General features: G+C 41.4%; 1 long non-coding RNA gene and 1 pseudogene across 9 annotated transcripts in view; one reads left to right on the forward strand and one right to left on the reverse strand.

Annotated features, from left to right (window-relative positions):
* Positions 1–9,546, reverse strand: part of LOC140601102 (uncharacterized) — an 82,455-nt gene extending 72,909 nt beyond the window's left edge. For 8 of the 9 annotated variants that reach the window (XR_012004158.1, XR_012004160.1, XR_012004156.1 and 5 more), the window contains exon 1: positions 6,099–6,333. This is a non-coding gene — a long non-coding RNA (uncharacterized lncRNA). Of the gene's footprint in view, positions 1–6,098; positions 6,334–9,417 lie in introns of those variants that run through there. The other variant, XR_012004157.1, reaches the window with a different exon arrangement.
* On the forward strand, positions 5,399–6,367 carry LOC140601101 (pre-mRNA-splicing regulator WTAP-like; annotated as a pseudogene).
* Positions 9,547–21,296: the final 11,750 nt, after the last annotated feature.

Genomic DNA, 21,296 nt, shown 5'->3' on the forward strand with positions numbered 1-21,296 from the left:
TTCTACAAATGATCTTATTACAGTTTTGGAACAGCCCTGTAGTAGACACTCCTGCTGCATACCAAACAATCAGTTCCCTTCTTTATGGCTGACAGAGCTCTAATTTTATTCGGATGCCTACAATTCAAAGAAAGCTATAACCCACTACTGTGGGTTGAAACCAACTACTGTGATCCTATTTCTCTTAGAGTGATTGGTTTCAGTATGGACATGTGAAAAAAATTCTAGTCGGTGAGATATGAAAAGAAGTCTAACGAGTGGGGAGGTGCTTCTCAACAGTTTCTAGATGCCAGAAACTTTAGCAATCATTTTACAATTAGCAGGGGAATTAGCCTCGGAATAAGGAGACAGAGAACGTCAGAACCAAGAAATGGAAAATAATTATGTCTTTGATAGTGTCACTGATTACTGAGGTAACCACTCCAGAAATATCAGGACTTTTTTTTATGTGATGAAATATAGTTTATTTATTGTTTAAATTGAATTACTTGTAGTCAAAAGCATCTTAATCATTGTGAAATCCTTTAGAATGTCCTGTTATTATTTCCATTTTACAAATGAGATAATTGCAGCTCAAAGATGTTAAGATTAACTGCTTATAAAAAGTTAACCTGCCCCTAGGACTTTCTTCTCTGCTACATGTATTTTATTTTGCCCATAATGAAAACAACTGATTGACTAAACTGTTCCAGAGATGTTAGTATTCATTAATCAAGAAGTAAATGAAGGTCAGACTCACAATCTTACTTGCTTACACCAAGTTCCATCTCCATCCCGTGCCCAGTGTAACTGCCCCTCTCAGTCACCCTTGCATCAGTCCCAGTCCAGTGGACTCCCTCCCCTAGAAGACTGGCCCACCACTCTGCCAACCCTACATTTCCTGACTTGGGAGTTCTGCAGAACTTTGGTTCTGGTGGTGGTGGTGACAGGTCTCATTTCACAAACAAACTAAAGCACACCTAGTTAAAATGCATCATATTCAGGCCAGGGACTGAACACTTCCCTCAATAGGCAAAGAGAGCTTCCACAGATGACTGGCCTGGAGGATAAAGTGGCCAGGACATAATAGTAGAACATAAGCAGGGATCCCTGGGTGGCGCAGCGGTTTAGCGCTTGCCTTTGGCCCAGGGCGCGATCCTGGAGATCCGGGATCGAATCCCACGTCGGGCTCCCGGTGCATGGAGCCTGCTTCTCCCTCTGCCTGTGTCTCTGCCTCTCTCTCTCTCTCTCTGTGTGACTATCATAAATAAATAAAAATTAAAAAAAAAAAAAAAAAAAGAACATAAGCAGCACACATTGGAGCACTCCCTGAAGTGCCAAGCCTGGGGAACAGGGGGCACTACATGGCATGGCACTAAAGGACTTCTTCTTTGCAAGGCCATTACCCTCAAGAACAAGAGACATAGCTGACTTTCCTAACAGAGAGAAACAGGCACAGAAACTTAGGCAAAATGCAAAGACAGAGAAATGTATCCCAAATGAAAGAACAAGACAAGACCATGGCCAGAGATCTCAGTGAAACCGTTGCAAGTAACATGCCTGACTGAGAATTTAAAATAATAATTATAAGGATACTCACTGGATTTGAGAAAAAAGTGGAAGACATGAATGAGACTCTTACCACAGAAATAAGGAATAACACAGCAGAGATAAAGAGCTCAATGAATGAAATAAGAAACACACTCGATAGAATGAACAGCAGGCTACAAGAAGCAGAGAAACAAATTAATGACCTAGAAGACAGAGTAATGGAAAGTAATCATGCTGAACAAAAGAGAGAACAAAAGAATTACACCAAATGAGCCTAGACTAGGGAAATCACTGACTCCATCAAATGTATTAATGTTCGACATTATAGGAGTCCCAGAAGGAGAAGAGAGAAAAAGGGGCAGAAAATTTATTTGAAGAAATAACAGTGGAAAACTTCCCCAATCTAGGGAAGGAAACAGATATCCAGATCCAGGAGGCACTGAGAACTCCCATCAAAACCAACAAAAGCAGATCCACACCAAAACATACTGTAATTAAATTGGCAAAATATAATGATAAAGAAAAATACAATTTTAAAAGCAGCAAGACAAAAGATGACAGTAACTTATAAGAAAAACCCATAAGGCTAGCAGGGGGGTTCTCAGCAGAAACCTTTCAAGCTAGAAGGGAGTGTGGTATGTTCAAAGTGCTGAATGGGAAAAATCTGCAGCCAAAAAACCCTATCCAACAAGGCTATCATTCAGAATAGAAAGAGAGATAAAGAGTTTCTTAGGCAATCAAAAACTAAAAGAGTGCATGATCATGAAACCAGCCCTGCAAGAAATATTAAAGGGGAGTCTTGAGTAAAAAAGAGATCAAAAGTGACAGTATAAAGGTAGGAAACACAAAACCAGTAAAAATGAATATTTCTGTAAAAATCAGTCAAGGAACTCACAAAATGATATAAAATATAACAACATATACCTAACACATGGGGAAGAGACAAGTAAAGAATAGGTTCAAACTACAAACCTAATGGTAACTACAAATCAAAACCCACTAATAAACATATAAAGAATAAAGAGAAACAAATCCAAATATATGACTAAAGAAAATCAGCAAACCACGAAAGAGACAAAAACAAGAGTCAGAGAAAATCTTCAGAAACAACCACAAAACAAATAATAAAAGGACAGTAAGTACATATCTATCAATAATTACTTTGAATATAAATGGACTAAACATTCCAATCAAAAGACATAGGGTGACAGGATATACCAAAAAAAAAAAAAAAAAACACAAAACAAACAAACAAACAAAAACAAACAAAAAATAAAACAAAACAAAACAAACAAACAAAAAACAAGACCCATTCACATGATGCCTACAAGAGACTCATTTTAGCCCTAAAGACATCTGCAGATTGAAAGTGAAGGGATGGAGAAACATCTATCACACAAATAGATGTCAAAAGAAAGCTTGAGCAGCAATACTTATATTGAACAAAGTAGATTTTTTTGTGTGGGGTGGAACATCAGTCAGGGGTGGAGAGGCAGAGAAAAAGGGAGAGAGAGAATTTTAAGCAGGTTTCACATCCAGCACAGAACCCAACATGAGGCTCAATCTGATGACCCTGAGATCATGACTTCAGAGCCAAAATCAAGAGTTAGATGCTCAACTGACTGAGCCCCAAACACTGTAGATTTTAAAACAAAGACTGTAAAAGAGAAAAAAGAGTGCCACTACATAATAATAAGGGGGACAATCCAACAAAAAGATACAATAATTGTAAATGATTATGCATCCAAGTACATAAAACAGTTAATAACAAACAAAGAAACTAATCAATAATAATACAATAATAGTAGGGGACTTTCACACCCACTTACATCGATGGATAGATCATCTAAATGGAAAATCAACATGGGAACAGTGGCTTTGAATGACACACTGGAAGAGACGGATTTAACAAATATATTCAGAACATTCCATCCTAAAACAAGAGAATACCCATTCTTTTCAAGTGCACATGGAACTGTCTCCAGAATGGATAACATGTAAGACCACAAAACAAGCCTCAAAAATTCAAAAAGATCAAAGTCACACCATGCATCTTTTCTGAACTCAATGCTATGAAACTAGAAATCAACCACAAGAAAAAATCTGGGAAGACCACAAACACATGGAAATTAAATAACATGCTACTAAACAATGAATGGGTCAATCAGGAAATCAAAGAAGAAATTTAAAAAACATGGAAATGACTGAAAATTAAAACACACGAGTCCAAAACTTTGGGATGCAGCAAAAGTGGTACAAAGAGGGAAGTTTGGGATCCCTGGGTGGCGCAGCGGTTTGGCGCCTGCCTTTGGCCCAGGGCGCGATCCTGGAGACCCGGGATCGAATCCCACATCGGGCTCCCGGTGCATGGAGCCTGCTTCTCCCTCTGCCTGTGTCTCTGCCTCTCTCTCTCTCTCTCTCTGTGACTATCATGAATAAATAAATAAAATCTTTAAAAAAAAAAAAAAAAAAAAAAAAACAAAGAGGGAAGTTTACAGCAATACAGACCTACCTCAAGAAACAAGAAAAACCTCAAATAAACAACCTAACCTTATACCTAAAGGAACTGGAAAAAAATAAACCTAAAACCACCAGAAGGAAGGAAAGAATAAAGATTAGAACAGAAATAAATGATATAGAAACTGAAAAAACAATAGAAACAGATCAATGAAACCAGGAGCTGGTTCTTTGAAAAAAATCAATAAAACGGATAAACCTCTATCCAGATTTATCCAAAAGAAAGAAGAAAGGACCCAAATGAATAAAATCCAAATGACAGAGGAGAAATAACAACTAACACCACAAAAATACACACAATTATAAGAGAATATTATGAAAAAACAAATGCAAACAACTTCGACAGCCTGAAAGAAATGGAAATTTTTCTATAAACATATAAACTACTAAAACTGAGGCAGGAAGAAATAGAAAACTTGAACAGACTGATAACCACCAAAAAATTGAATCAATAATCTTAACTCCCAACAAACAAGTCCAGGACCAGATGGCTTCACAGGCAAATTCTACCAAATATTTAAAGAAGGTTAATACCTATTCTTCTCCAACTATTCCAAAAAATAGAAGAGAAAGGAAAAGTTACCATTCATTCTACTAGGCCAGCTCTCCTTGGTACCAAAACCAGTTAAAGACACCACAAAAAGAGAACTACAGGCCAATATCCCTGGTGAAAATGGATGCAAAAATCCTCAACAAAATACTAACAAACCGAATGTAACAATACATTAAAAAAAATCATTCACCATGAGCAAGTGGGATTTATTCCTGGGTATCAAGGGTAGTTCAATATTCACAAATCAATCAACATGATACATCACATCAATAAGAGAAAAGATAAGAACCATATGATCATTTCAGTAGACACGGAAAAAGCATTTGACAAAGTATAATGTCTGTTCGTGATTAAAAAAAAAAAAAAACCCTCAACAAAGTAAGGATATAGCAAACATACCTCAACATCATAGAGGACATATACAAAAGACCCATAGTTAATATCATCCTCAATAGGGAAAAACTGAGAGCTTTTCCTCTCTGGTCAGGAACAAGACAGGGATGTCCACTCTCACCACTGTTATGCAACACAGTACTGGAAGTCCTAGTCTCAGCAATCAGACAATAAAAAGAAATAAAGGGCATCCAAATCAGCAAGGAAGATGTCAATCTTTCACTGTTTGCATGTCATTTGCAGATGACATGATACTAGGTAAACCCTAAAGACTCCACCCAAAACCTGCTAGAACTGATAAACCAATTCAGTAAAGTTGCAGGATACAAGATCAGTGCATAGAAACCTGTTGCGGGAGGAGCGCGGGGGCCAGGGTAGTGCGGCCTGGGGTGCCAGCGGGCAGTGGAGCCTCGGCCTATGTGACTGGGTGGCGCCGGCGCGACCTCCGTCTGGAGAGGATTCAAGATGACCAACGAGGAACCTCTTCCCAAAAAGGTTCGACTGAGTGAAACAAACTTCAAAGTCATGGCACGAGATGAGTTCATTCTAAGGTGGAAACAATATGAAGCATATGTCCAAGCCTTGGGGGGCAAGTACACAGATCTTAATTCTAATGATGTAACTGGGTTAAGGGAGTCTGAAGAAAAACTAAAGCAACAAGAGTCTGCCCGCAGGGAAAACATCCTTGTAGTGCGACTAGCAACCAAGGAGCAAGAGATGCAAGAGTGTACTACTCAAATCCAGTACCTCAAGCAAGTCCAGCAGCCTAGGGTTGCCCAACTGAGATCAACAATGGTAGACCCACGATCAACTTGTTTTTCCTAAAAATGAAAGGTGAACTGGAAGAGACTAAAGACAAACTGGAACAAGCCCAAAATGAACTGGGTGCCTGGAAGTTTGTGCCTGATAGGTAAACAAATCATACTCCCCAGTCAAGACTTCCCTGACAGTCCCACTACGAGAAAGCTGTGGTGGGACAGCCAAGTACTTGTTTTCACACCAAGACTCAGACTTTCTGAGCAAAAAAAAAAAAAAAAAAAAAAAAAAAAAAAAAAGAGCCACATTCTTATACTATCCAGCTGGTAATGGTTAATGTAAAACTTACCAGATGAACCTTGTGTTTCAGCTTTTTTTTCTTCCCCCTCCCCTTGCTTCAGAGGCCTGATGGCGTTGGACTATTCCACAGAAGTGGCCACCTTCGAAAAATTCCCCTTCTAGAATATGTAGACACTTGAGAAATGTTTCTGTTTGAAGAAAATAGAGGGAGAAACAGAAGTCTTAAGTCTGTGGCGCACTGTGTCTTCAGACAGTTTGGAGGAATGAAAACCTAGAGATTTAAAATCATGAATTGAACGTGTAAAATTCCAGTAAAATGCATCACTCTTAACCTTGAGCACAGTGACTTAGAGACACTGTATCTCAAGTTTGCCAATAAGACTGTGGACTTCGTGACTGTTGTTGAACTTCTGGGTCAAAACTCAAATGAGGTGAATTTTGCCCTTAAAGGGTTTATTTGCAAATAACCAATTTAATAGTCACGAGAGAATCAAATAATAGATGTCAGGACAAGTAGTTCATATGTTTAACCGTTTAGTTGGGGCTCTATATTACTTGATTGAGCCTTAAATCAATGTGGTTTTAATCAATGGTTTGTTCTTTGAATGGTTGCTAATGCTGTAGATAATCTTACTGAGGACTGTACAAACAAACATAAAGGTGTGGTATCAAACTTCAGGTTAAAACTGTTTGAAGCATTATAAACATTCATTTCACTACTAGATTGTATAAGGATATTGGCTGTGATGAGACTCACTGTGTTATATTTTTCAGTAGTAAAATTAAATCCCCATTCCATTCAACAGGCACAAGTTGAAAGCGCATTGTCGTTGGTGTTAATGGGGGAATGTGTTTCCTTCATTGTATTTGGGCCTTTTGTATCGCACTCTCGATATTAAATTAAATGTGCCTTGAAGTAAAAAAAAAAAAAAAAGAAAAAAAGAAACCTGTTGCATTTCTATATACCAATAATGAAGCAATAGAAAGAGAAATTAAGACCATAACCCCATTTATAACTGCACCAAAAATAAGATACCAAGGAATAAGCCTAACCAAAAAAGTGAGAGACCTGTACTCTGAAAACTATAAAATGCTGATGTAAGAAACTGAAGATAACACAAAGAAATGGAAAGACAAAAAAAAAAAAAAAAAAAGAAATGGAAAGACACCCCATGCTCATGGCTTAGAAGAACAGATATTGTTAAAATGTCTATACTACCTAAGTTAATCTACAGATTTAATGCTATCCCTATCAAAATACCAACAGCATTTTTCACAGAATTTACAACAAGCAATCCTAAAATTTGTATGAAACTACAAAAGATCCCGAATAGCCAAAGCAATCTTGAAAAGAAGAGCAAAACTGAAGGCATCATAATTCTGGACTTCAAGCTATATTACAAAGCTGTAGTAATCAAAACAGTATGGTGATGGAACAAAAATAGACACACAGATACACAGAATAGAATATAAAGCCCAGAAATAAATCTACAACTATATGGTCAATTAACCTTTGATAAAGCAGCAGAGAATATTCGATGGGAAAAAGTCTCTTCAACAAACGGTGTTGGGAAAACTGGACGGCAACATGCAAAGGAAAGAAACTGGACCACTTTGTTACCCCATACCCAAAAATAAATTCAAAATGGATTAAAGACCTAAATGTGAGCCATGAAACCATAAAAATCCTAGATAAGAACACAGGCAGTAACCTCTTTGACATGGGCCATAGCAACTTTTTCTAGCTATGTCTCCTGAGGCAAGGGAAATAAAAGCAAAAATAAACTATTGGGAGGGACTACATCAAAATAAAAAGCTTCTGCACAACAAAGGAAACAATCAACAAAACTAAAAGGCAGCCTATAGAATGGGAGAAGATATCTGCAAAGAACATATCCAGTAAAGGGCTAGTATCCAAAACATATAAAGAACTTATAAAACTCAACACCCAAAAAGCAAATAATCCAATTACATAACAGGCAGAAGACATGAACAGACATTTCTTCAAAGAAAAAATACAGATATCAACAGACACATGCAAAGATGCTCATCATCACTTACCATCAGGGAAATATAAATCAAAACTACAATGACATAATACCTCACACCTGTCAGAATGGCTACGATCAAAGACAAAAAAAAAAAAAAGGTGTTAGCGACTACGTGGAGAAAAAAGAACGCTCACGCACTCTTAGTGGGAATGCAAACTGATGCGGCCCCTGGTGAAAACGGTATGGAGGTGCCTCACAAAGTTAAGAATAGAACTGTGATCCAGCAATCACACAACTGGGTATTTACCCAAAGAATGCAAAAATACGAATTCAAAGGGATACATGAACCCCTATGTTTATAGCAGCGTTATTTAGAATCACCAAGATATGGAAGCAGCCCAAGTGTCTACCGATTGAAGAATGGATAAAGATGTGGTATGTGGCGTGTGTGTGTGTGTGTGTGTGTGTGTGGGTGGGTGTATGCTTCTGCTGCTTTGTTTAGATATATATACATATATATATACACATATACATTTATATATATACACACACACAAAGAAATATTATTCAGCCATAAAAATGAAATCTTGCCATTTGCAATAACAAAGATGGATCTAAAGAATATAATGTTAAGTAAAATAAGTTAGAGTGATTTCACTCATATGTGAAATTTAAGAAACAAAACAAAGGGGAAAAAGAGAAATCAAGGAACAGATTCTTAATGATTGAGAACTGATGGTTATCAGAGAGGAGGGGAGTACAGGGGTGCATTAAGTAGGTGATGGGGTTTAAGGGGTGCATTTGTCATGATGAGCCCTGATGATGTATGGAATTGTTGAATCACTATATCATACACCTGACACTAACATAATACTGTATGTTAGATAACTGAAATTAAAATTACGATTTTTACTTCTTTTTTTTTTTAATGAGGTCAGAAGGCATACTTTCCCTTTCTTCTCAAACATATATTGCAAGTATCACAGAAAGTCCTAATAACATATGCAACACCACCTGGTTTCAAAATAAAGAGAGCACACACAAGAATGGTGAGTACTAAAGATCCACATGGATCAAACCAGGAGCAATGCTTCAGGATGCTGGAACCTACCCAGTCCATTATTCGCCCTGCCCCCTGCACTTCTAAGTATTTGCCCTGTGGAGTCCACTGCTCTTTGTCAGATTGAAATCCCAGTAGCTCTCTTCCCACATTCCAGGTTAATAGTTGCCTCCTATCCCAAGATGTATAGTCCATACATAGAAATCCAGGCACCTTCAAGTAGATTTGCTAAGCTTAGCCATGTTTCAAGTGGCATCTCTGCAAGCCACATTCCAGCTCAAATTCTGTACAGAAAGTTGCTAGCAAGGAACTCTCACCCCTTCTGGACTTGCTTTGCTACTGAAGCTCTGGTCACCAGGCTCCTCTGTCTTCACTCTTGGCTTCTTCCTTCTCCTTCTCCTTCTCCTTCTCCTTCTCCTTCTCCTTCTCCTTCTCCTTCTCCTTCTCCTCCCCCTCCCCCTCCTCCCCCTCCCCCCTCCTTCCCCCTCCCTCCTCCTCTCCTCCTCCTCCTCCTCCTCCTCCTCCTCCTCCTCCTCCTCCTCCTCCTTCTTCTTCTTCTTCTTCTTCTTCTTCTTCTTCTTCTTCTTCTTCTTCTTCTTCTTCTTCTTCTTCTTTCTTTTCATAAACCAGCAGTGCACTTTTAATTAAGGAGCTATGGCTGTGCAGAGTGCAAGCATCTCCTTCAAGCCAGCATCCCTCCTCTTGCTCCCACTGGGCTCAAGCAATGGGGGCAGAGCGCTGAGTGGACCAAGGCCCCTTCTGGGTCAGGGAGAGAGGAGAGGTGGTTAATGGGGGGCAGGGATGGTGGTGGTGGCTGCAGATGGAGGGAGGGATATCTTCACACAGGGAAAAAAGTCTCCATGACAGACACAGGGTCTCTAAAAATAGTCCTGCTGGGAGCCTAATGGTCCTTGCCATAATTGCTGAAGTCAGGAGAGGAGGTGTCTGGAGTTTGCTCAAGTGGCTGAGTGGGAAGGAGGTGCCACCAACTTGGAGGAGGACCTGGAGCCAGGCCGGCTATGAACAGGGGAGGGACCAGCACTGTGGCTGGGGGAAAGAGACAGGGACACAGAGAGCCCAGCAGGTGGGGGAGCTGACACATGGTTCCCTTACCAATCACATGGCAATCCACCATTGTTAGTTTCTGTGGTGCCCTCACAATCATGGTAGAGTACTTCTGCAGCTCTGATGACTTGGAGCTGCAGCCAACAGGTGCAGAACTCTCCTCCGGGACCAGATTCCTTTATCCCCTCCCTCTGTCTCCTTGATGTATCTATATTGTGAGTGCTCGATTCTATCCCTCTCAAAACTGTGTTGTGACCTTGGACTTTGAATGGGGCTTCATCCCTTGGCATCAGAAAAGAGCCTGATACATAGAGTGGCCTGCAGAGAGGGTTTTCAAGGCTATCCCCAGAGCGAGCCTAGGAACTGCTAGAGCATCGGGTGAGCCCAGCTTTTTTAAGGACTTTGTATCCTGCTTGTTCCAGCTGCACATTGGGTACCACACCGGTATGGACATCAAAAATTCAGCCAGTCTGGAAACTGACCAGGACTCTGCAAATTACGTATATAAATACTGGATCTGCTCCTATGCTTCCCACGTCAGGGTCCTGAGTAGGGTACTTGGAGCCTCCATTTGCCTCCAAATTTTCTGGAACCGAGTGGCTTTTTTTCCCTGTCATTTCAGGGTGCTGGGGGCAGGGTGAGGAGGTGGGGAGGTGGGGGGGGGGGAGAACCAATGGCAGAAGCCACACCTGAGAAGCAAGATGCATGGTTGAAGAACCCAGCTCTCTTCTCTCTGTTGGCAAGTGCAACCAGGACATGTTTGTCTGCACAGTCTTGCTCTGCACACTGTCCCGCAAATGTGCCTGGAACAACCGCTGAGCGTGCCAAATTTTCTAAACAGGTATTGGGAGTACTTAACTGGTGAGGGAGCCCATGGTCCGAAGAGAGCTGAACACCTGCTCCAGCAACCCTGACAACTGATGAGGAACAAGAGCTGCTGCGCATGAGCTTCCCCTTCCCTCTCCTCGCGTGCCCAGTGGGAACCAGTCCACTAAGGGCAGGTACAGCCTTGGCTCTACCCCAGGGTCTCGAACACAGAGAGTAACTGCAGTACAGACACACCCTGCCCAGCGAGAGGCTCAGAGTAGCCCTGGTGTGGACAAAAACCCGACTTTGGAGCAGCCCGGATGGCTCAGCGGTTAAGCACCGCCTTCAGTCCGGGGCGTGATCCTGGAGACCCTGGATCGAGTCCCACGTCGGGCTCCCCACATGGAGCCTGCTTCTCCCTCTGCCTGTGTCTCTGTCTCTATGTGTGTGTGTCTCTCATGAATAAATAAATAAAATCTTAAAAAAAAAAAACGACTTTGGGCTTCAAAAAGAGTATACAAAACCTCTATGGAGAAAATGACCGAAGTTTACCGAAAGACTTAAAAGAAGCCCCAAGTTAAGTTAAATTAATTAGGTTAAATATGGCAAGTTCATGAACTGTGATTATTGTAAAATTTCCAATCCTCCCCAAACCATTAATTGAACTTAATGAAGAACAAAAAATGGAACTCGAGTTACCAGATATCAATGCTTGACACGACATAAGATTCCAAAGCATTGAGTAGATTAAGGCTTCTTAAACTTTACTGCTCGTAGGAATCTCCTGGGGGATCTTGTTTTTGTTTTTTAAAGATTTTATTTATTCGTGAGAGACACACAGAGAGAGAGAGAGAGAGAGAAGAGAGACAGGCAGAGGGAGAAGGAGGCTCCCTGCAGGGAGCAACATGTGGGAGCTGATCCCAGGACCCCGGGGATCACACCCTGAGCCAAAGCAGTCAACCGCTGAGCCACCCTGGTGCCCCCTGGGGGATCTTATTAACCGCAGGCCCTAACTGAGAAAATACAGGATGCAGCTTGAGATTCTGCATTCCGAACAGGCTACCAGGTGGTGCTGATGCTGCTGGTCCTCAGACTATACTTTTGAGAAGCAAAGGAATAAATAATTGAAAGAAGAGAATAGAGAGCCCAAAAACAAACCCATGCATTTCTGATAGCTTGCTATACAGGAAAGATGGCATAGCAGATTATAGGGAAAGTGAACTATTTAATAAACTAAGCTGATCCATGGTCCTTGCAAGAGGGTCATAAGAATGTCAAAATGAGGGACAGATTTGAAGATACTTTGTGGTTGCTTGGAAGATAGAGGAAGGGGGGTCCAAGCCAAGAAATGGGTGCTAGAAGCCAGAAAAGGCAAGGAAACTAATTTCTCCCCTAGAGCCTGAAGAAGGAATACAGCCCTGCCTACACATTGATTTTAGCTAAGCAAAACCCATTTCTGACCTTCTGACCTTATAAGATAATAAATTTGTTATGTTAAGCCACTAAGATCGTGGTAATTTGTTACAGGAGCATCAGGACACAAATGCATCATGTAACAAAGGACACCATATAACAAAGTGAAAAGATAAGCTACAGACTGGGAGGTTTTTGCAAAGCATACAGTGTACAGGATTAAGATACAAGAATATAAGATGAACTACGTCAATAAAATAGGACAAGTGGCCCACTAGAAAAACAAACAAAAGATACACATAGAATTCGAAGAGGAGAGAGCCTCAGTGGCCAAGAGTAATAAGATGCACAGGCTCGCCAATAACTCTTGGAAATGCAAATTAGAAAAATTAGATACCATTGTACACGCATAAAAATTTTAACATTTTGATAATGCCAAGTGTTGAGAATGTGGAACAATGGGAACTTTCATTAAAAAATGCTGACAGGAGTGCATATTTTTGCGATGACTTTGGAGAGAGCAATTTGGCAAAACTTAGTAAACTTGAAGGCACTTGTACTCTGATTCAGTAATTGCACCTGTAGGTATTTCATTAGAGACATTATCACATGTGAGTACTTGGAGAAACCTGGCATACTATTCATTAAAGCATTTTTGTAATAATAAACAATTGGAAACGATCTAAATATCCTTCAATGGGCAAATGGATAGATTATGGTATATTTCCACAATGGAATAGACATAGCAATTAAATTGAATGAATCAGCACTTCCTCTCTTCCCTAACTATATACATAATTATGCCTTAGGTTGTTTTCCTATGTCTGGTGTCTTCTCCATTTCTGTACACTTGGAAGACCTTTGAAAATCTGGCCGTGTCTTTACTTTTGTTAAAAATTCTGTAGTGGGTTTTTTAAAAATTGTTTTTTGGGGGTATAATATACCATAAACTGCAGATATTTAAATTATATAATGGATTTAGTTTTAACACATGCATAAATATCACCATGAACAATGGAGTGAACATAGTAGCCATCATCCCCAAATGTTTCCTTGTGGTTTTTTTTTTTATATTTTATTTATTTATTTATTCATGAGAGATACACAGAGAGAGACAGAGACATAGGCAGAGGGAGAAGCAGCCTCCCTGTGGGGATCCCAATTCAGGACTCAATCCCAGGACCCTGGGATCATGCCCTGAGCCAAAGGATGATGCTCAACCATGGAGCCACCCAGTTGCCCCTCCTTATGTCCTTTTGTAGTATCTCTGCCCCCTTCCTCCAGTCTCTTCCATCCCCAAGGACCCATTGATCTGCTTTCTGTCACTATAGATCCATTTGCATTTCCAGAGTTTTATTAAATAGAATCATATGGTATATTATTTTCTTTTTATTCTTGCTTCTTTCATCCAGCATAATTATTTTAAGATTCATGCATGTTGCTATGTAGTTCATTCTTTTTGATTGCTGAGTAGGATTCCATTGTATGGATATAGTACAATATGTTTATCCATTCGCCTGTTGGACATCTGGGTTGTTTCCAATTTTTGACTATTACAAATAAAGCTGCTGTGAACATTGTGCACAACTCTTTATGTGGACATCTGGTTTCTTTTCTCTTAGGTAAATTCATAGAAATGGAATGGCTAGATTAAATGGCAGACATATGTTTAACTTTTTAAGAAACCGCCATAGTGGTTGTGCCATTTTACATTCCCTTAGCAGGCTTCAGTGAGCTTTAAGAATAAGATCTGGGGCACTCATTAGGCATTGGTAAAGGGCCTTTGCAGATGTAATTAACTTAAGGATATCGAGATGAGATCATCCTGAATTTAGAGTGGGGCCCAAGTCTAAGAGAAATGCAGATGGAACCAGTGACAGAGACCAAGACAGAGGCAGAGTGGAGTTACGTTGCCCAACATAAGGAATGCCTGGAGCTCCCAGAACCTAAACCCTGCGCGCTGGGCCATAGACTTGTGCCCTTGCCTTCCCCACTCTACTCTCACCCATGTACCTCACCTGCCCTCTCAGCTGTCCTCTATCTTCTTTCCCACATTTTCCCATCTGTACCATGCCCTCTTACCTGTGCTCCATCTTCTCACCTATGTTCTGTCCTTTCACCACCTCTCCAGAGTATGTATCTCTTTTGCAGGGTTCAGGAAGGGTGAAACTGTTGGAGTGTAGTTAATCTCTACTCAATTCATGGTAATGACATTATGGACCCCACTGGAATGTAAGCTCTCTGAGAGGGCAGGGAACCAACATATTAAACATTTAAACTCCTAACACCTGTAAGGCACGTCTATCTACTCTAGCCCATCAAATTCTGATGAGAACCTCGTGAGTAGATATTTTTACCTCTATTTCACAGAATACTAAGCTCAAAGAGCATATTGCTTGCCCAGTATCTCACAGGAGGGACTCACACAGAGCTCCAGCTGGCTCCCAACTCCAAGGTTTCTGTGTCATGGCCCTGGGGAAGCAACTGCATCAGACCCTCCATGCACTTCCTAGCTTATTTGCTCCAAGATGATAAGTGCTGGATACATGTTTGCATGATGCTGAAAGTAGTTTATCCTCAGCCAGCAGGTCCATTAAACAGTCTTCGTATTCATTTTCCATTAGAGCTTCTTCTCCCTGAAGCTTAAAATAGGATTGGAAATTTGCTGTGTTTGACCTATTTTTACCCATTAGCATAACTTATCAGACTAGAGAACTGCGAAGCTCCTGGATAAAGATATGAAGGAGCCCCAGGAATCTCAGAGTGGGAAGGCAGAGGGAACTGCGAAGGCCATGGGGGCCCCAGGAGCACCATGGAGAGAAGGGAGGAAGACTAACAGTGGCCCAGAAATCGAGACAGGAGAAAAGACAAACTTTCACAGAGGAGTGAAAAGAGCTCCTAGACTCAGACTCTAGCCCTGCCACCCACCATCAGGGAACCTGAGGCAAATGATGCACCGCCTGCATCTCTGCTTATTCCTCTGAAAACTCTCAGAGGCTACCAACCTCACCAGAGTGATGGCATTAATTCTAACGAGATGATGTGTGTGAATGCTGCTTGTAAAGAACCAAAAGAGTGAGATATTTACAGTGTTCTATGTGACATGGCTTTTTCTTCCTTGCTTTGGATTCAATCTCTTAGTCTGCAAGACAGGATGTAATGAAATTGCTCTAAGTGCTTTGAGGCAGGGACCATCTTTACCTGCTCCCATCCCCTAGGACCTAGAATGGTACTTTGCATAGGACAGGCGCTCAGAGACATCTACTCAAATGAATGAGTTAAGCTCATAACTGTTCAGGCCATGACCCTGTGCAACTATTACTATCATGCTCCCTGATCTCCTCTTGAGGGTCCTCAAGTGCTAGCCTGTCCAGCAGCAGTCACTGGGGAATTACAGTAATAGGTAAGAGCAGCTAGTAGGAATGGGGCAGAGTCCAGTTTAGCCACAGGAGGAAGAGGTCCCTGAATCATTTCTTTGCTGGCCACCAAAGATCCAGGGTTGGTGTGGGAACAGCTAGGCACCAGAGTGCAACTAATGATCTGAGGATAAACAAGGGGTAGGCATCATACAATTAGATAAAAGCAAAAGCAACAAAAATAAATAATAATGGATAAATAATAAAAATCAAATGACCTTTTTAAAACACATAATACACACACACGTACCCAAATTGTACTTATAGTTCCTTTAGTTGGTAATAGAGAGTAAGATTGTGTTTGATGTTGGAGGCTTAAAATAAAATGTTTCCTGTGTGTATGTGTGTGTTCTTTCTCCAGATTCCAGCAAACATTGTGCTATGTTTCCATCCATAGGTGGTAGTACATATACTGCTCATTTCCAATTGCAACTCTTGATGACTTCTGGCAGGAAAATCACCGCTCTTGGTCGAGAGAGTGATTTGTTACCATCAAAAGAAAAATTGAGGTGGATTCTTACAATTGGTTGAATAATAACCCCCCCAAAATATGTCTACATCCCAATCCCTAGAACTTGTGAGTGCTACCTGATTTGGAAAAAGGATATATACGGATTTAATTGTCTTCAAGAGAATCTTGACACGAGATCATCCTGGATCATTCAGTGAGCCCTAAGTCAGCTGACCAAGATTCTTATAATGGAAAGGCAGAGAGAAATTTGAGACAGAGGATGAGAAGACACCAAGAGGAGAAGGTGACATGAAGACAGAGGCGGAGAGGGGAATGATATGACTACAAGCCAAGGAATGCCAAGGATTGTCTATAGTCACCAGGAGCTAGGAGAGAGGTATGGGAAGGATTCTGTCCCAGGGCCTCAAAAGGAAGCGTGGCCCTGCTAACACCATATTTTCAGACTTCTGCCTCAAGACAGTGAGAGAAGAAATTTCTACTGTTCTAAGTCATCTCGTTTGGGGTAATTTGTTACGGTGTGGCTATGAAATGAATAGAATTCTGAGATGCTATCTTTTCACAAATATTCCACATGAAAATTATGAACACCCAAATCATCAATCCAAATTCCAGTGATATGAAGTCCCCATGGAGGGCCTAGCCAGATACTCTGGGCTCAACAATCTCTCAGAGTACTACCCAGTGAGTCCCTAGACAAGAACCATCCATTACTGGGCTTAAGAGTTTACAGAGCACTTCAAAAATTTATCTATCTATCTATCATCTATCTATCTATCTATCTTAGAGAAAGAGAGAGAGTCAGAGAGAGAGCAGAGTGCCCAGGCAGGAGGGGCAGATGGAGAGGGAGACAGAGTCTCAAGCAGCTGAGCCCCACACCCCAGCTTTTAAGGATGTTTAGCACTATTTCTCATCTACCCAAGTTCACAGGCTCTAGGGCTTAGGAGAGAGTCTTAAGATGTGCCTGAAATCCTCTCAGGGAGGTATGTTGATTCTGGTTCTGGCAGCCGTCTTTGAGCACTATGCTCACACCAGAGTGTATCAGCACTATGAAGGACTAGATAATTGTGTGCTGAGTGGTTAGATCTAGTATGTATTTCTGATGAGACCTGCCTGGACAAACGGTGAATGGGACACCCTTGTGTTCTAATTTCCTCCAATCTCCCTTCAAAAGCTTCCCAACTCTGAAGCATTCAGGGTCTCTTTGTAAGTCTGATCTTCCCTCTGCAGGGCCCATTCTGCTGCCCCTCTCACTGCTTCCACAAAATGAATCCCCCCATGTCTGTTGGTCTAGGCCTTTCTCCAATGCTAAGGGACAATATCATTAATGTGTTAATTAGGTCAGCTCAGGAGTTTGAAAAAATCTCTCATGATGGAGACCAGATGGAGAAAGGTGGGTTGGACAGTATATCCGTGGGTGGATTCATAGTTGGCTGAAGGTTCTTACACAGAAAAAAAAATCCTTGGCCTTCTGAAGAGAGGTTTATTTGCCCTTGGCCCAATCCTAGTCAACATTTTAACCAAGGATTTGAATAAAGCCAAAGAGGCAAGTTTAATTTGCAAATGACAACCCTAAGCAATGTAGAATACATTGGTTTACACATTCATTGTTTTTTTAAAAAATATGAAATGATGAATCGCAATGAATAAATCAGAATCTGTGTAGCTTCTTTTAGTTGGTTTCAGAAAATAATCCACAAAAGTAAAAGATAGGTTAAATCACTTCTTTGAAGAGAAGATTTAGTGGTTCTAGTTTATTTTAAGCTCAATATGAGTCAACAGTCTGAGAAGAAGTTTTTAAAAGGACATAAATTTAGGTTGCATTTCTAGAATGTGCGGGTCCAGATCCAGATCACCATTCTGGTATGTTCTGCACTGCCAGAACCTGGCTGCAATTATGAACGTGGTTCTGGATATCATGGTCAAAGAGAGATATGCCTCATTGGTGGGCACCCAGTGAGACAAGTCACTTGGGTGATGATGAGTTTAACCCCATAGGCTTGTCACATGAGCAAAATTGCTTTTTAGTCCAGAGAAGAAAAGACTCAGGGGCATATGTTACCTATTTTCACATACCTGAAGAGCCATTCACTTAGGAGGGGTGGGAGTATAGGTTGTTGGGGGTAGGTTGACATTCTGTGAAGCTTCAGAGAGTGAAAAAGAGACACAGGAAAATCTGAAAGGACCAGAATTCATTTTATTTCTAAGAACCAGAGATGTACAGCAATAGGGTGGTCTCTCTTGTGAGAAGGTGATACTCCCATCCTTGGAAATATTCAAGCAAAGCTATCATTGCAGTGATCACCAAGGTGGGCCAGACTGGAGTCACCAGCTGGTTGGGGTCCTCTTCCACCTTCACCAATCAGGATATATCTTCTTAAAAGCCACATGGTTGGGATCCCTGGGTGGCGCAGCGGTTTGGCGCCTGCCTTTGGCCCAGGGTGCTATCCTGGAGACCCGGGATCGAATCCCACGTCGGGCTCCTGGTGCATGGAGCCTGCTTCTCCCTCTGCCTATGTCTCTGCCTCTCTCTCTCTCTCTCTCTGTGACTATCATAAATAAATAAAAAATTTAAAAAAATAAAAATATTTAAAAAAAAAGCCACATGGTTGATCAAAAAGGATGGCTCTTCCAGATGCAAGGCAGCCACTCTTGGTTAGAGTCCTAAGTGGCATTGTCACTGGTTACAAGCTCTAAATAAGCTCTCAAAATCCATTTCAATGAATCTCTTGGATAATATATTACTTGTAGATAGTATTTTATTAGGATTAGTTTGATTTCAGGTGAAAAATGCCCAACTCACACAGGCTTATGGGGGGAATAAAGGAATTTTTTTTCATGTGACAAATATAATTTGTTCCTTTGATTCTGGAAGACAGAAGTGAAGCTGCTCTCAGAAACAACAGGTCAGAGCCTCCCTCTCCACCTCTGAATTCTGCTTCCTCTGTTCAGAACCCAGCGCTGTGAAGAATTCCAGGCAGCCTTCATTCCAGCTAGTAACCCAATAAAACAAAGGGACAAGCTCTTCCTAGGGAAGAACTTTGGCTTGGCATGGGTCATGTGTTCACCCTTGGACCAATCACTGTGGCTAGACCTGGGTCACTTTCTCACTCCTTTGGCCCAGGTGGAAGGGCTATGATCAGCAGTCAGAATCACAGGATAGATAATGGGAGGAAGCTGCCAGGCAGATAAAACAAGAGCCACCCATTACTGGGCTTAAGAGCTTACAGAGCACTTTGTATGTATGTATGTATGTATTTATTTATTTATTTTAGAGAAAGAGAGAGAGTGAGAGACTGAGCGCCCAGCTTAAGAGCTTACAGAGCACTTTTTATTTATTTATCTATTTATTTATTTATTTATTTATTTATTTATTTATTTATTTATTTATTTTAGAGAAAGAGAGAGAGTGAGAGACTGAGCGCCCAGGCAGGAGGGGCAAAGGGAGAGGGAGAGTCTTAAGCAGACTCCACACTCAGTGCTAGCCTGACTAGGAGCTTGAGCCCACCACCCAAGCAGAAACCAGGAGTCCCACACTCAACCACATGTGCCACCCAGGCACTACCCACCCCACCCCCCTCCCCCGCCCCAGTACTTTTGCACACATGATTTCATTTAATTCTCACTATTAGTCCTGTGAGGAATGCGGAGCACATACATATTTGTTCTTCATCGTATGATGCGATTTCACCTTACAGAGGCAGTTTGCCCCATAGTAGACAAAAATACTTTGAATTTCCTAAAAAACCTTGTCACAAGAAGGATAGATTGATTGAACGTCCTTTATTGTCATCTGATACTGCCCTTGCACACTGCCAGCTGAAGCTATTTCAATAACTCCTGATAGTAGAAAGTCCTTTTTGAGTTTTCTGATAGCAGGTCCCTGGGGAGCAGCTTGATTCCTGCACAAAAAGTAGATCAGTAGCATGGCCATCACTAGACTTCCTAGGGACCCACCTTTAGAAGCATAGGTCCTCCCTCTCTTCCCCAAACTCTTTCCTGGCTCTTTCTCGATCAGGAAAGTCAGACACCATTAGGAAACTTCAACAGGTGTTATTTCAAGCAGAACTGCACTTGGCACCAGGCCATTTACTTATTCGTGCATTCATTTTTATTTATTCTTTTGTTTATCCATGCAGCCATTCATTCACATACACAAAAATTGTGTAGAGCACCTGTATGCTGATTAGTGATTAGGCAAAGCAATTTTAATAAAGGGATCTCAAAATAGAATAGCTTAAGAAAAATTGTGATTTAGTTGTCTCTCATTAAGTGTCTGGAATGAGCTGTCCAGCAGGTGGGGTGGGGGGAAGGGGATGAGGGTTTGCTAGGGACTCAGTTTCCTTCCATCTTGTTGCTCTGCCATCCTGAGGGTATAGTTCTTTTCTACATCGTGGGAAGGGAGAAGCACAAAGAGGCAAGTTACTCCATGGTTAGGAATGTGAAGTGGAACCTCACCTCACTTCTGCTCGTACCCATTTGACGAAAACCACCTATGGCCAAGCCTAGCTGCAAAGGAATCAGGGAATGTAGCTCTAGCTGGTTAGGCAGCCACATACTCAGCCAAGATTTACTCCCAGGAAGAATAGGAGAAGGGGTTATTGGGACAATGGTCTGCCACAACCTGCTCTGGCTATAGTGCACTGTGTGGGGTAGAATGGCACGAGCCTCACTCTCAGGGTGCTTGTAAACTGTCAGGAAAAGGGGATCCCTGGGTGGCTCAGCAGTTTAGCACCTGCCTTTGGCCCAGGGTGCGATCCTGGAGTCCCAGGATCGAGTCCCACGTCAGGCTCCCAGCATGGAGCCTGCTTCTCCCTCCTCCTGTGTCTCCGCCTCTCTCTCTCTCTCTCTCTCTTTCTCTCTCTCTTATGAATAAATAAATAAATAAATCTTTAAAAAAATAAATAAACTGTCAGGAAAGGAATGCCTTGTTTCCCAGCAGTAACACAAGGTGATATGGAAAAAAGGTCAGGGGAGTGGGGCAAAGAGCATAGAAAGTTCACAGGAGGAAGAATGACTTGGACTT

This window comes from Canis lupus, chromosome 12 (assembly GCF_048164855.1).
Source record: "Canis lupus baileyi chromosome 12, mCanLup2.hap1, whole genome shotgun sequence".
Classification (NCBI taxonomy): Eukaryota; Metazoa; Chordata; class Mammalia; order Carnivora; family Canidae; genus Canis; species Canis lupus.